The following is a 12,790-nucleotide window of genomic DNA, read 5'->3' on the forward strand; positions in this document are numbered from 1 at the left end:
CAAAAAGGATCAGGGAAAACACTGTGGAAACCTTATTTTGTTTGCCGAGACCATAAACTCTGAAACCTTTGAAATCTGATGGTTGGAGCTCAAAAGTAAACGCAAACCCAAAAATAAGTGAAAGAAGGGGTGAACCAAGCTAAAGAAAGCTGATCTAGAAAGTTTCAAGCCAAAATGTACAAGAACATGGATCACGATACATGACCCCCTGAGACAATTTGGACAGAAACTAATACCAACGAGTCTTGTGTGGTTCCAAATTTCTAGAAATACATTTTGGTGGAAAATTGACACTCGTACTCATCCAAATCAATAAATTGGGTAGAAAGTACACAAACCTTGGGAATAAACAAAAATTGGGCCTTTTTGACTTTTTTGTATCCAAACTCAAAAATACGTGAAAATTTGACCTCTACAGAGGACATGAAGACAATTGACCAAATTTCATTACCAAATGAGGTGGAATATGGATCATGATCCATGACCCCTTGAAGCATCTGAGTCTAAGATTTAGGCACTGGTAAGCGATGGACACCATTTGTAACAACATTGTAAAGGCCACCATAGCAAGAAACAACAAAAAGTTGACCAACACTACAAGAGGTTCTTCATAGTAGCGATGCTAGCAGTGCAACGCTCAAATGTGAAAATTCACTGTGTCACTATAATCATCCCTATGAGCGTTACATATAATATAGCGACGCTGATAGCGATGCTTACGATGATTATAGCGACACCGACCATGTAAAAAACTAATCCGTAAGCGTCAAAATCTCAGATCTCATATCTGAGTTTCGATGCTCTTGCAAAACAGGTCTACCTGTGCCCCTCTCTCTCTTTCTCTCCCACACACACACACACACACACACACACACACACGAGGAGAGGAAGAAGATCCAGGTATGCTCCTTCCCTCTCCTCCCTCTCATGTTCCCTTCCCCGCTTTCTCTCTCTCTCTCCCACACACACACACACATTGTGTATGTGTGTGTGTGTGTGTGTGTGTGTGTGTGTGTGTGTGAGAGAGAGAGAGAGAGAGAGAGAGAGAGAGAGAGAACATGAAATGAAATGTTATATTAAACGTCTTCAAAATGTCAAAATGATTTATGAGACCAATCCGATAAACTCCTTGTGGATCTAATATAATGTATGCATTGTCTAAGAAAATAGTACATCGGTCGGTGAAGAGCTTCGTCAATGTCTGTCTTTGTAAAATAAATAGACGTACTATGACATATATAGATAGAGAGAGAGAGAGAGAGAGAGAGAGAGAGAGAGAGAGAGAGAGAGCAGGTTTAGGATTTAGTTTTTATATGTAAGTTAGAGTTTAGGTTTAGATTTAATATTAGAGATTTGGGGTTAAGTTTAGGATTTAACTCCAAATTTAAGGTTTAGAGCTGAAGTAACCATCTCTCTCTTTTTTGTAGAGCTTAAAGGTGTTTGAAGCTAGTTAGCTTTGGAATGTTCAAAGGGTAGGCAACAACACTAGCTTTTGAAAGCGTTCTCCTTCTATTGACCTTGAGTGATGGAAGATAAAAGTGGATAACTCAAGACTCATAAAGTATCAAGTTGGTGTGTGTGTGTGTGTGTGTGTGTGAGTGAGTGAGTGAGTGAGTGAGTGAGAGAGAGAGAGAGAGAGAGAGAGAGAGAGAGAGAGAGAGAGAGAGAGAGAGAGATACTTTAGGATTACGGTTTAAATTTAGAGTTAGGTTTATGGTTATGTTTGAAGCAGTTTTCATGTAGCTCACATGAGTTTAGGTATGTAGTTGTTTGCAAGCTCACAAGTGCAAACATCTCTCTCTCTCTCTCTTTCTCTCCACGGATGCGGCATTAGGTTGGAAAGATTTCAACAACATGATACTCAGAATGGAAGCAAACATGTTATCATGTGCACAGTAATCCCTCAAACAAGGAGCTGTTGTGAAGAGATGTTAAGCTGTTGTGAATGGCTACATCTGAATAAGAGGCAAAGGGGTTTTGTCCACTACATGCATTGTCATGTAGATGTGGGTGTGTAGATTTCTCGTATCCACAAATATAGGCATTGACCAATAAAGACTAGATTATAACCTGGTGGTTCTGATCTCCATGCACCTCTAGACCGAGGTGTGCGGAGATCGGACATGGCTAGAGAGTTTGAGGTAGTTTACAGTGTGATCTATGGTTTCTTGATTGTGAGGGAGATTGAGGGAGGGAGAGAGAGAGAGAGAGAGAGAGAGAGGATACCAATAGAAGATTAAATTTATGTTCAGGTTATAAGGTTTTTACATTCAATATGAGTAGTGACGACGATGTGGGGCCATCCAACCAAAACGCCTATCTCTAAACAAGGATCGTATGTCCTTGTAATCAATGCAAGCATAATTTGCAACAGACAAAACGCGTTTCTTTGCAGCATGTTCGTGAATTTGGCGAGTTTACCGTTTCTTTGTAGCATGTTCGTGAATTTGGCGAGTTTGACCCATCTATTATAGATCGAGTTGTTGCCAATTACAACTCATAGGACTCTGATGCTGGCCAACATGCAGCAATCTTGCAACCCAATAGACGTGTTCATAGGTGCTTTACTCAAGCAACATACGTGAGGCCACAAGATGCAGCCTCCGACAGCTCAGACGGTGATCATGTAGGGCACATTGCCAAAATGCTCAAACTCAAACACTATAAACCTTTGTTTTTCTTAAGCTTATCTATTGTCATGTATATACATGCAGGGCTCCAAACAAGTGAATACAGAGCATGCATCATATGGACCTAGACTTAATGCACGTCAGGTGCCCTCACTGAAGAAGCAAATCTATGAAGGTCATCAAGTGCATCTTCCAAAGAATTACGAGTTACGCGACGGTTTTTTGGAAAGAGAGCCACCGAGGATGTCTGCTCAAGCATGGTTAGAGCAGAAGGAGGTATGTGATGACGGTTTGTCCCCAGGGATGAAGAGACTCTATGTTACGAGTTTTGCCTAGACTCATGATCAATCACTTACTCGATCCAATGCACATATTCAAGAATGTGGGTAATCTGTTGTAGGACTATATCATCGGCAAGAAAGATACTTTGGGAGCTAGAATTGACCTTAGAAATGCAGATTGTATGGAGCAATACTGGCCATAGATAGCACCCAATGGATTGATAAAACTCCCTAAAGCATTATGGATTTTGACAAGAGGCCAAGAACGCAAAGTCAAAGAGATCATTCAATCCGTGCGAACGCCCACTGGCGTAATGCACTCGCTCTGAACATGGTTCACTAAAGAAGGGACGCTTACTCGTTTGAAGTCACACAACTGGCATAAAATGTGTCAGGTATGTTTGAAGTGAAATAGATCATAGTGGGAATTATGTAGCATACTCGTGTGTGGACTTGTAGCATACTCGTGTGTGAATTGTGTAGCATACTCGTGTGTGGACTTTAATACCAAATTCTAGACGTGTTTTGCAGGTTATTTTACCGATGGCCATTGAGGGTTGTTTGTCTCCTAGCGTCCGTACCACAATCTACTCCGTACCACAATCTACAAACTTACGAAGTTGGTACAATGGATCTCCCAAAAGGATATCCATGTAGGTTCCATACCATCCGCCGAACTAAACACTGTGGAGGTTGTATGCATGTTTAAGAAACACTTTCCTACTTCCATGCTAACCATTTAAGTGCATCTTGTTCACATAGTTGATGAGGTGGGAATAGCAGGCACAATCCATTCCAGATGGATGTTCTTTTTAGAATGCTTCATGATAACTCTCAAGGGATATGTGTGTCACAAGGCACGTCCAGAGGGTAGTATGGCATAGGGTTGGCTGGTATCAAAGTCCCTACTTTACATTGGAGAGTGGCTAGATGGATGTTGATCGTGCTCAAGATAAGCTTTGGTGAACCATAGACGATGAGCACATATTTGGGATTGTCATGTGCAATCTCAGTGTTGAAAAGAAAATGATCGAAGATCTAGAGACTAAAGATAAATTGATTTTGAATGCTTCACAATCCAGTGATGCAAAAGTGCATTTCAAAGTATGAGGATGCAAAGCAATATCAATAAAGGGCACGAATTGAGTGGATACGGGGAAGAAAACCACCGATGCATTATGCGACGGGTCTTGCAAGGCTATCAACATTCATGAGCTTAATATGGTTGCACAACCAATTGAAAAGCACACAATAGTGTGGTAAACGGGTGACTGAGGAGGAGTGGGAATACTTGCGGGGTTGTGTGACCAAGGTATGCTTGCAATGTATGACTCCTGGCTTTCTAGATGTTTGGGCAACCACTCATAATATTTGTTGGTTGTAGTATAAGTCATACACACAATAGCATGGTGTAAAGGTTGACATTTTAGGGTGGAACGGATCGACAAAAGCGTTTTACACAAGATTGTGGAATCATGACAAAATTTGAACGATATAGTCAACGACGGTCCTCTGATACACATCCTGTGGTGGTGGAACTCACTTACTTTGGCACACTACAAGAGATTTTGAGGAAATTATAGAGGATTTTTTGTGGATTTTTTCGACGTGCAATGGTTCAAGATAAATATGGAGGGTTGCAACGCTGTTGTGCACGAAAGAGAGTCAAGTTTTCTTGAGGTGGACTCGACCGAAAAATGGACCGACGTTCGAGACACTTTTGTACTACCCGAGCATTGTGAACAAGTAAGTCTGGAAGCACTCATGTAAGTTATGTGGCTCTTGCAGGTGGTATTTCATCCTACAAAGTCTGCACCAAACTGGTGGTATGTCATAGAGGTAGCCCATGGTAGTCCACGTATGTATGAGGGCTATAATGTGCCAATCACAGTGGCATCGATGGAGGAGATGGGAGAGGATGCTGATTCGAAAGCCACTGAGGTGGTGCCAGACGAGTCTGGCGCTGCTACTCTCTATGGTTTGCATGCGAAGGACCTACAAAATTAAACGAAGGACATCTGCCCAATCGGAGAGCTCTATATAGACATATGGAGTTATGCTGAGCAGTAGCTGAGCAATTTTGCTCCTTTTTATAATATAAACTTTATTCACATGGAGTTTTGTCCATTCTTGTCTCTATGCTAAACTTGTGAAATTTAAATTGTGATTAATCAAATTATAACTTGTTCAAATTTTCTTCTCCATTCACCATTAAGATTTAACGTTTGTGTATTTAATGCAAGTATGGATGATGATCAGTTTCTTTCTTCCTTGAATCTTGAGCACAGGAGGTGGTACAAGAATCGCCATCGCTCTGGAGCATCATTGCGTTGTTCCACTCCTTCAGCGTCTCCCTCTGCTTCGAAGCGATCAGCACGCTGCGAGGGTTTGGTGTCAACTAGACGATCTACACACTCTTCTAACTGTCGCCACTCTAGTGGTGGCATTGACAATTATCGTTGAGGAGCCACCGTGGATGCTTCCACACCGCCTCGTAGTCGTCGAGGCTTCTTACCTTCCCCTTCTTTGCCCGCCCCCACACCAGCCATGGCATCGCCCTCTACTCCAAGTTTTGCATGACTATCGGCCGTTCCTAGCTACACACCACTTGCTACTCCTCCGAGAGTCACCCCACTCGACACTTCTCGCTTCAGGGCCCAAACTCTATGGAGTCACCTCTCGTCCAGACCCCATCCAGACGCCACTCGAGATCCCTGCCAAGACACCCAAGTTACGTGTCACAGGCAAGAGGGCTTGACATACTCGATCGACATCAGCGACAGCATCATCTTGGATGATGATGGCAAGAAGGCAATCTCGCGCATGCGTGGCCTTTGTCATGACATTTGTAAAAGTCCATGTGAGCCGGCCACTGGCCATTTAGAATGCCCTAGGTATAAAGGTCAATAACCTTAATGTGAAAGGAGTCTTATCTTTAGAAGAAGAAGGAGCTTTGAAAACATACACTCAAGCTATGAAGCAGCTCCGACTTGTAATCATCGCAACTAATGATTGGGTAATCTATTTTTAATTCCAAAATTTGCATTGTGTTCCTCTCTCTTTGCTCTTTCATTTAAGTGTAAACATTGTCAGTTTTGTTGAGGTTCATGACTACGTATTAGTGAGCCTAATCAACAGATATTTGAGCTCTTAAATCATTGTTTTTAGTCATTTTGACCACAGGAGTGTTCCTAGACCATAAGGCGACCTTTCTGGACTGATCTGTTGCAATTTTTAGGACCTTTTTCATGATGGATTGTGATTTTGGTTCCTTGTTGGATTACGACCAAAGTTGGTAGGATAGTACCCCTAGGTGTCCTAGACCTCCTCCAAAAGTTTCATTGCATTTCGAGTCCGTTCGAGTGCCAAAATGGCGTGATGACCTAGAGCTCAGAGAAAGGACATAGGTAGATTTCCCTGAAAGTGCTGGTTTGCTTGTAGAGTTGTTGTGTTTGCTTGTTAAGGTTCACTTCTTGAGATTGACGATCTCAAAGAGTCTCTGTGCCCCATCCAAGTCACTTCCTTGAGTATTGACATTGTGTTAGTACCAAAAAGCTATGCTGCAAACGTCCGTCATGGCGACCCGCTAACATTGGCGCCACTGCCGGGGATATGATCCTTAGATGGTGAGTGACCTAGTGCGTATTTAGAGTGTTCTTTTTCTAAAGATTTGTCTCTCCATTCCATTTACACTTTAGCAGTGAAGCAGCTAGACACGGGGTTTAGTGCTTGGTAGAGTCTAGAAGTTGAGGAATTGCTAGATCTATTCTTGAGAAGTAAAGAGGGTTGTGACTGAGATAGCCAAAAGCATTTTATTCTCCGATTTTCTCATTACTTTCAGAGTGATGTACCATTTTTCGTTTCGACTCTATTTTGTACCGTTATGTTTGTTTTTATTACATGTTTCATTCCAGTACTTAGGAGTAGGGTAAGTAGAAACTACCACCATCAAATTTGGGCTTAAAAATTGAGGGGAAAAAGGGTGAAAACCATATTTTGACCGAAATGACCATAACTCTGAAATTATGAAAATTTGATGATAGAGACCTCAAAAGTGATCCAAATTCAAAAGTGATCCAAATTCAAAAATTTGCGAATCAAGGGCATCAACAAACTCTCTAGAAGCAGTTTGGAAAGTTTGGCCAGATTCTGTGGAGAAACATGGATCGCGATCCATGTACCCCAGAGACCATTCTTGGTGAAAAGTGACCAATGACATTGAGCATTATTGTGATATTGCTTTGATCAAGTTGGCTTGAAAGAAAAACTCAAAAATCACATCAGAATTGACTGTTAGGGCAAAAACAGGGATTCAGACACAAAATTGGGCAAATCTTGAGATTTTGGGATCCAAATTCAAAAAGGGGTGAGATTTGGCTTCTACAAAGCATAGAGAACCAGCAAAACACAATTCAAGAAAAAATGATGCCAAACATGGATTGCGATCCATGTACCTTTTGACATTTTAGATTGATATTTGACAAGTACATCCCTAATAACTAGTGAAACAACTTTGCCAAAAGGGACCATATCAAAAAATTGAAAAAAGTTGGTCAAAATAGCCAAATACAAAACTAGTCAAAAACCGTAGGACAGATAGAAAAACTTGCTTTTGAATGACAAAAACTAGTCCAAATCCAAAACTTTTGATACCATAGCATCCAGTAAACATGCTGATTCTGATGGTGCCAAGAAATATCAGATTGGCTTCCAAACATGGATCACAATCCATGTACCTCATGAAAATTTTTTGAAAATTTTTTGTTGACATTTGAGCAGTAGGTAGCTAGTACCATTTGAAACAACTTTCCCAAAAGAACCATATGAAAAAACGTTGTAAAAAGTGGTCAAAAGAGCAAAAAACAATTCATTGTCAAAACTGTCACAGGAGACTGTAGAAGTCAGTTTTGGTTGGGCAAAACTAATCCAAATTCAAAAAGATTTGTGGAGCAAGCTACAAACATCATAATCTATCATCACACCAAAGATCAAGTCCAAAAGTGGTGGAACATGGATCGCGGTCCATGTACCCTTTAGACAAAAACTTTTCCAGCCTGTAGCAGAGACCATTGTGAACAAAAGTCCCCAAGGAAATTTTATCAAAAAAGTTCAAAAAGAGGGTGAAAAGAGCCAAAAATATTTCAAGGTGAAAACCCTAAAACAGACCTAGGGATTGACTTTTGACTGACCTAAACAAATCCAAATCACACAAAAACCATATAGCAAGGATCAGTGGACCAAGGGGAAGCTGTGTGCCAAGTTTCATTACCATCTGACACATAGGTACATGGATCACGATCCATGTAACTTTGTCCACAGACTGATACCAAATTTGCACCACAGCTAGAGGACATCATAAGGAGTCTAGTTTTTGACTGAGGAACATGGATCACGATCCATGTACCTCAGCATAGTGGGGGTATTTGACTTGGTGATCTTGTAGACATACTTGAGTACATCCCAAATCTCAAGTTTAAGCTTAAAATACCTTCGAGAGACCAAGATACAAAGCCAAAGTTCCTCTGTTCTGGTCCTAAGACTGTTTTGAGTGTTGTTTCAAGTGCAGTTCACTAAAAGTGCTCTAATTTTTGATAGACAACTCCAAATTGAGTCAAATATAGCCAGGAAAAAATCTTGCAGGCAATATCAGGTTTTGGTTTTAGAGCTGATTTTTTCTAGGTTTCCTAAATCCAAACTTTTAGGGTACCCAGGACTAGTTTCCAGAGACCAGAAAGTCACAAATTCTTGACTTTTGAGAGACCTTACCACGGGCAAAAAGGGATAAGTTGCACTAAGCCAAGTTGGACTTGTCAAGTACTATCTTCAGAGTTTTTAGTGAGCCTTGACCATGATAAATAATCCACCACCAGGGTTTTCTACTCCACTCAAAGACATGAAAAACGCAAAAAACGCTACAATGCCGACAACAGTGGGATTCGGAGAATACATAGAGGAGAGGCATCCTCTGATCAACAAACCGAACGTGAATATAGATTCACAAACGGGGACCAATACATCTTTTAGAGGTGTGTAGGACCCAATGTTGGAGAGATGCCATTCCATAAGAACCTCTATGCATTTACGTCTACAGATTCCAAGGGAGTGCAAGTTTTGATGGTAGATAAGTATGGAAGAGAGTACATACTTGTTGATCCAATTGACCTAGAAAGATACAAGGGTACTCCGATCTCTACTTACTTTCAGTCAAAAACGATGCCAGAGCACATATCAGAGAGGATTCCATCGAGATTCTCTCCAAGATGAGAGGAGAGAACAAGAGACAACTTTCCAAGTGACCACAAATTGGTTAGACTGGTGACTGAACCACAATGATTAAGACCATATCAAGTGGCTCAGTGTGTTAAAACAAAGTACAATGAGTCAGGGGATCCATATGCTCATGTTTCACTCTTCAAACAAGAGTTGAGAGCTCACCAAATTGCAGATATCCATACTCAATATGAGGGATTTGGGTTGGCATTGGAAGGAACAGCCTTGACTTGGTTCCAACCACTAAATAGAGATGATTTTCTCAACATAGCACAACTCTTACAAAAGTTTGTAGAGGAGTTCACAAAAAAAGGAATCAAGCACAACACGCTGTCACAAATCTATGCTTTCAAGCAAAAATCAAATGAGAGAGTGAAAGAAGCTTTGCTTCGTTTCAAACAATACACAGAGAGATGTCCTACACGAGAGCTACTGCAAGATGAGATATTGTCAGTTCTCTTCGTAGAGGGCTTGATGAATGAAACTCTAAAAAAGGACCTACATTTGAAAGGATGCATGGCATCTGAGCAAGTCACTAGAGAAGCTCTTTATCTAGTTGACAATTGCAAGGCCTATGGAGAGGTGACTGAAGATACAGACAACGCGACAAGTAGTGCCTCATCTTCGAAGAGCAAATCAACAACAAATAGAGATGTTCAAACTCCTTGGGAACCAATCATTGATCAAGTGGTTGAGGGGGTGATTAGAAGAATAAACCAAGGCTACAAGTAAAACCTAGATGTACGACAACCTCAATTGAGGAGATGTCATACTTGTGGAGGGGATCATCCCACTCCATCATGTAGCACTTAGTCAAAGCTACAATGTGTGCTAGGGAAACAACCACCTCTTCTGAATGATGGTAGAGTAGTAGTCAACTACACTGGAGCCATCGTATGTGCCACAACCCGTGAAAAACCAGTACTCCATGGATGCAAATACGCTCATGTTCATAGCCAATCAGGAGTATGGTTCAAAAAACATCCTCACAAGGCAACAAAAACCATTAGTCGCTGGATCACTAGCTGTGAAATAAGAAGTTCCATGCTATGAGTGTGGAGGTAATCATTGGGCACGAAGTTGTCCAAACAAGGGTTCACAAATCGAATTATTTGTATTTTGTGAACGTTGTGGGATAGACCATCTATGCCAACATTGTGCTAAAAATCTAAACTACAGGGGGAAAGCAACAATGAACGTTGTAGGTGTAATGCCTTCTTCAGATGGATCTGAGGTAGAACCCAAAATCCCTTTAAAGGTAGTGACACGAGCTCAAGATCAAGAAGCTGCTAAAAACTCAATTGTTGAGGAGGAATCCACATTGCCTGTTCAAACAAAAATCGAGAACATATCGATGAGAACTGCAAGAAAATCATGGAAATCCAAATGAGACAAAATGAAAGCAAAGAAGCTGCAGGAGAAAGCTACTTTGGAAACTGAACTAAATCAAACAAAAGAACATCTTAGACGAGAGCAACAGAACAGCTTAGACGAGAGCAACAAAGCAAGAAAAATGCAAAGGGACCTAAAAGACTAACTCGAGAGGTTCAGTCTTGGTCGACAAAGTCTTTGAACCTTTGGATGCGATCTTGAAAGCTTATGATGCTAGGTTAAAAACCAACCAAACCCAAGAGGATAGATAGTTAACGTACCCTCAACCGGGGTATGAAAAAGAGAGGTTGCAAATGTGCAAGGAGCTCATCCAAAAGGCCTAAGCTCTTATGGAACCATTTTCAGATGCTCCAAAAATGGAGTTGCTAATCCGCAAAATAATCCAGGAATTGAAAGTCGTGGTATTGTAAACAAAGAGGGAGAGCCAGGAGTTGAGGCACCTTTAGATACAAGGGAAGTAGCCAATACCACATGTGGGTTGGGCTCACTAGTATTGATGCCTATTCCAGAGGTAGAAGAACCGTGGCCACAATCCTTGTGGGAATCGATCAGAAACCAAAAAGATAGTAGTGCTATTTTACAGTCAGCACCTATCCTTGAGATAAACATGGATCACAAATTTTTCCTAGGAGATATACGATCTCTATACGGGGATGTCGGGTCTATCGCATTTGAAGAGAGTAAACCACGCTCTCTAACGACTTTGCCATCTTTCATAGGAGAACTCAAAACAAAATCAGAGGTTAAAGCCACACCAAAAATGATGGATACCAAGAGCTTGCATGAATTGATTTCTTCTCCTATACAATGCACACTTTATCTGTCAGAGCTACTAAAAATTAGACCGCATCGATGGGGCCAAATGGGCAAAAACCTGGAAAACATGGGGTTGAAAATCCCTTCACATGACTACCTTGCGGACAAAAACATGGATGACACCTTGCCTAAGAATTTACAAACGAAGCCAGTACCAGTAAATAAGGTCGGTGACTACTGTGAAGGAGACGAAGGAAACACCACCTTATCACTTGCGTACAAAGGAGTAAAGACGGTTGCTATATTAGATAGTGGGGCAAGAATTGCCATTGCAACCAAAGAGATATGGAAAAAATGGGAAAAGCCTGCTCTTATGAAAACTCGAATGAAATTGCAATTAGCAGATGGATACGTGGAGAAACCAATTGGAATATTAGAACAAATCATTGTATCCTCGTGTGGCATTGAGTATGAGCACACCTTTTCCATAATGAATTTTGACAAGAGCAGCAACTTTGATATCATATTGGGCAGATCATTCATGCGTAAGCTCAAAATGGTACAAGACTGGGGCTATGACTATATCTATCTGAGACACAAAGAGGTCACTACAAAAATTAGTGTTAAAGATCATAGTTATAGAGATGTAGAGCGAACCCCAAGGGAAGAATTAAACTCCACAACCAATTAGGAAAGCAAAGTGAATATTTGGATGTATGGAGCTCCTAAGAGTGTAAGTCTGATGAAGGAGGATTTTATTCTTGATCGACCTATGGAGGACACATACTATATTCTAGAACCATTTCCAGAGGAGTTAATTGAACCCTTTGGATGGGATCAAATATTGGGGTATAAAGCCCAATGTGGTCGCCCAGGTAAGTGGGCGGGCCGCCAGGTATGTACACATATTCTTTTGTAAAAACCTAATAAGAACTCACTATGCTCTACACATTACAGTAGAGCGAGTTCACCATATCGTCGTGCTCTTCTTCTCGCACTCTCTCTCGCGTCGCACTTCCGCTCGTACTCCTTCAACTGGTATCAGAGCTCAGATCGAGACTCGGGGCAGCACTGCAGGAGGCTAGAGTCACCAGCTTAGATTGGAGTGAAATTCGACAGGCGAAGACACGGCCCCAAATCTCATGGGCTCGCCCGTATGGCTCGGTGTGCTCAGAATTTCATTCTGAGGTCATCTCGGTCACCGTTCGGCTTCGACAAAGGTCTGCGCATGCCATTTTCGACGACGTGGTCTCGGCGGGTGCAGATCTGACTCTGCAAATTTGGGGTTTTCGGCCTACGACTGCAGGTGCTGAGGATATCGACACTCCTAGAGTGTTGATTTGTGGCTGTCTACACATCGAAGGACGGCTCACAGTTCTTGGAGGCGTGTCACATACGACACGGGCGCATCTACACACAGTCTGTAGGCGACATCCACTAGTTCATCAGGTAGCTTGTGTT

The sequence above is a fragment of the Adiantum capillus-veneris genome, chromosome 4, assembly GCF_014529385.1.
Source record: "Adiantum capillus-veneris isolate H3 chromosome 4, ASM1452938v2, whole genome shotgun sequence".
NCBI lineage: Eukaryota > Viridiplantae > Streptophyta > Polypodiopsida > Polypodiales > Pteridaceae > Adiantum > Adiantum capillus-veneris.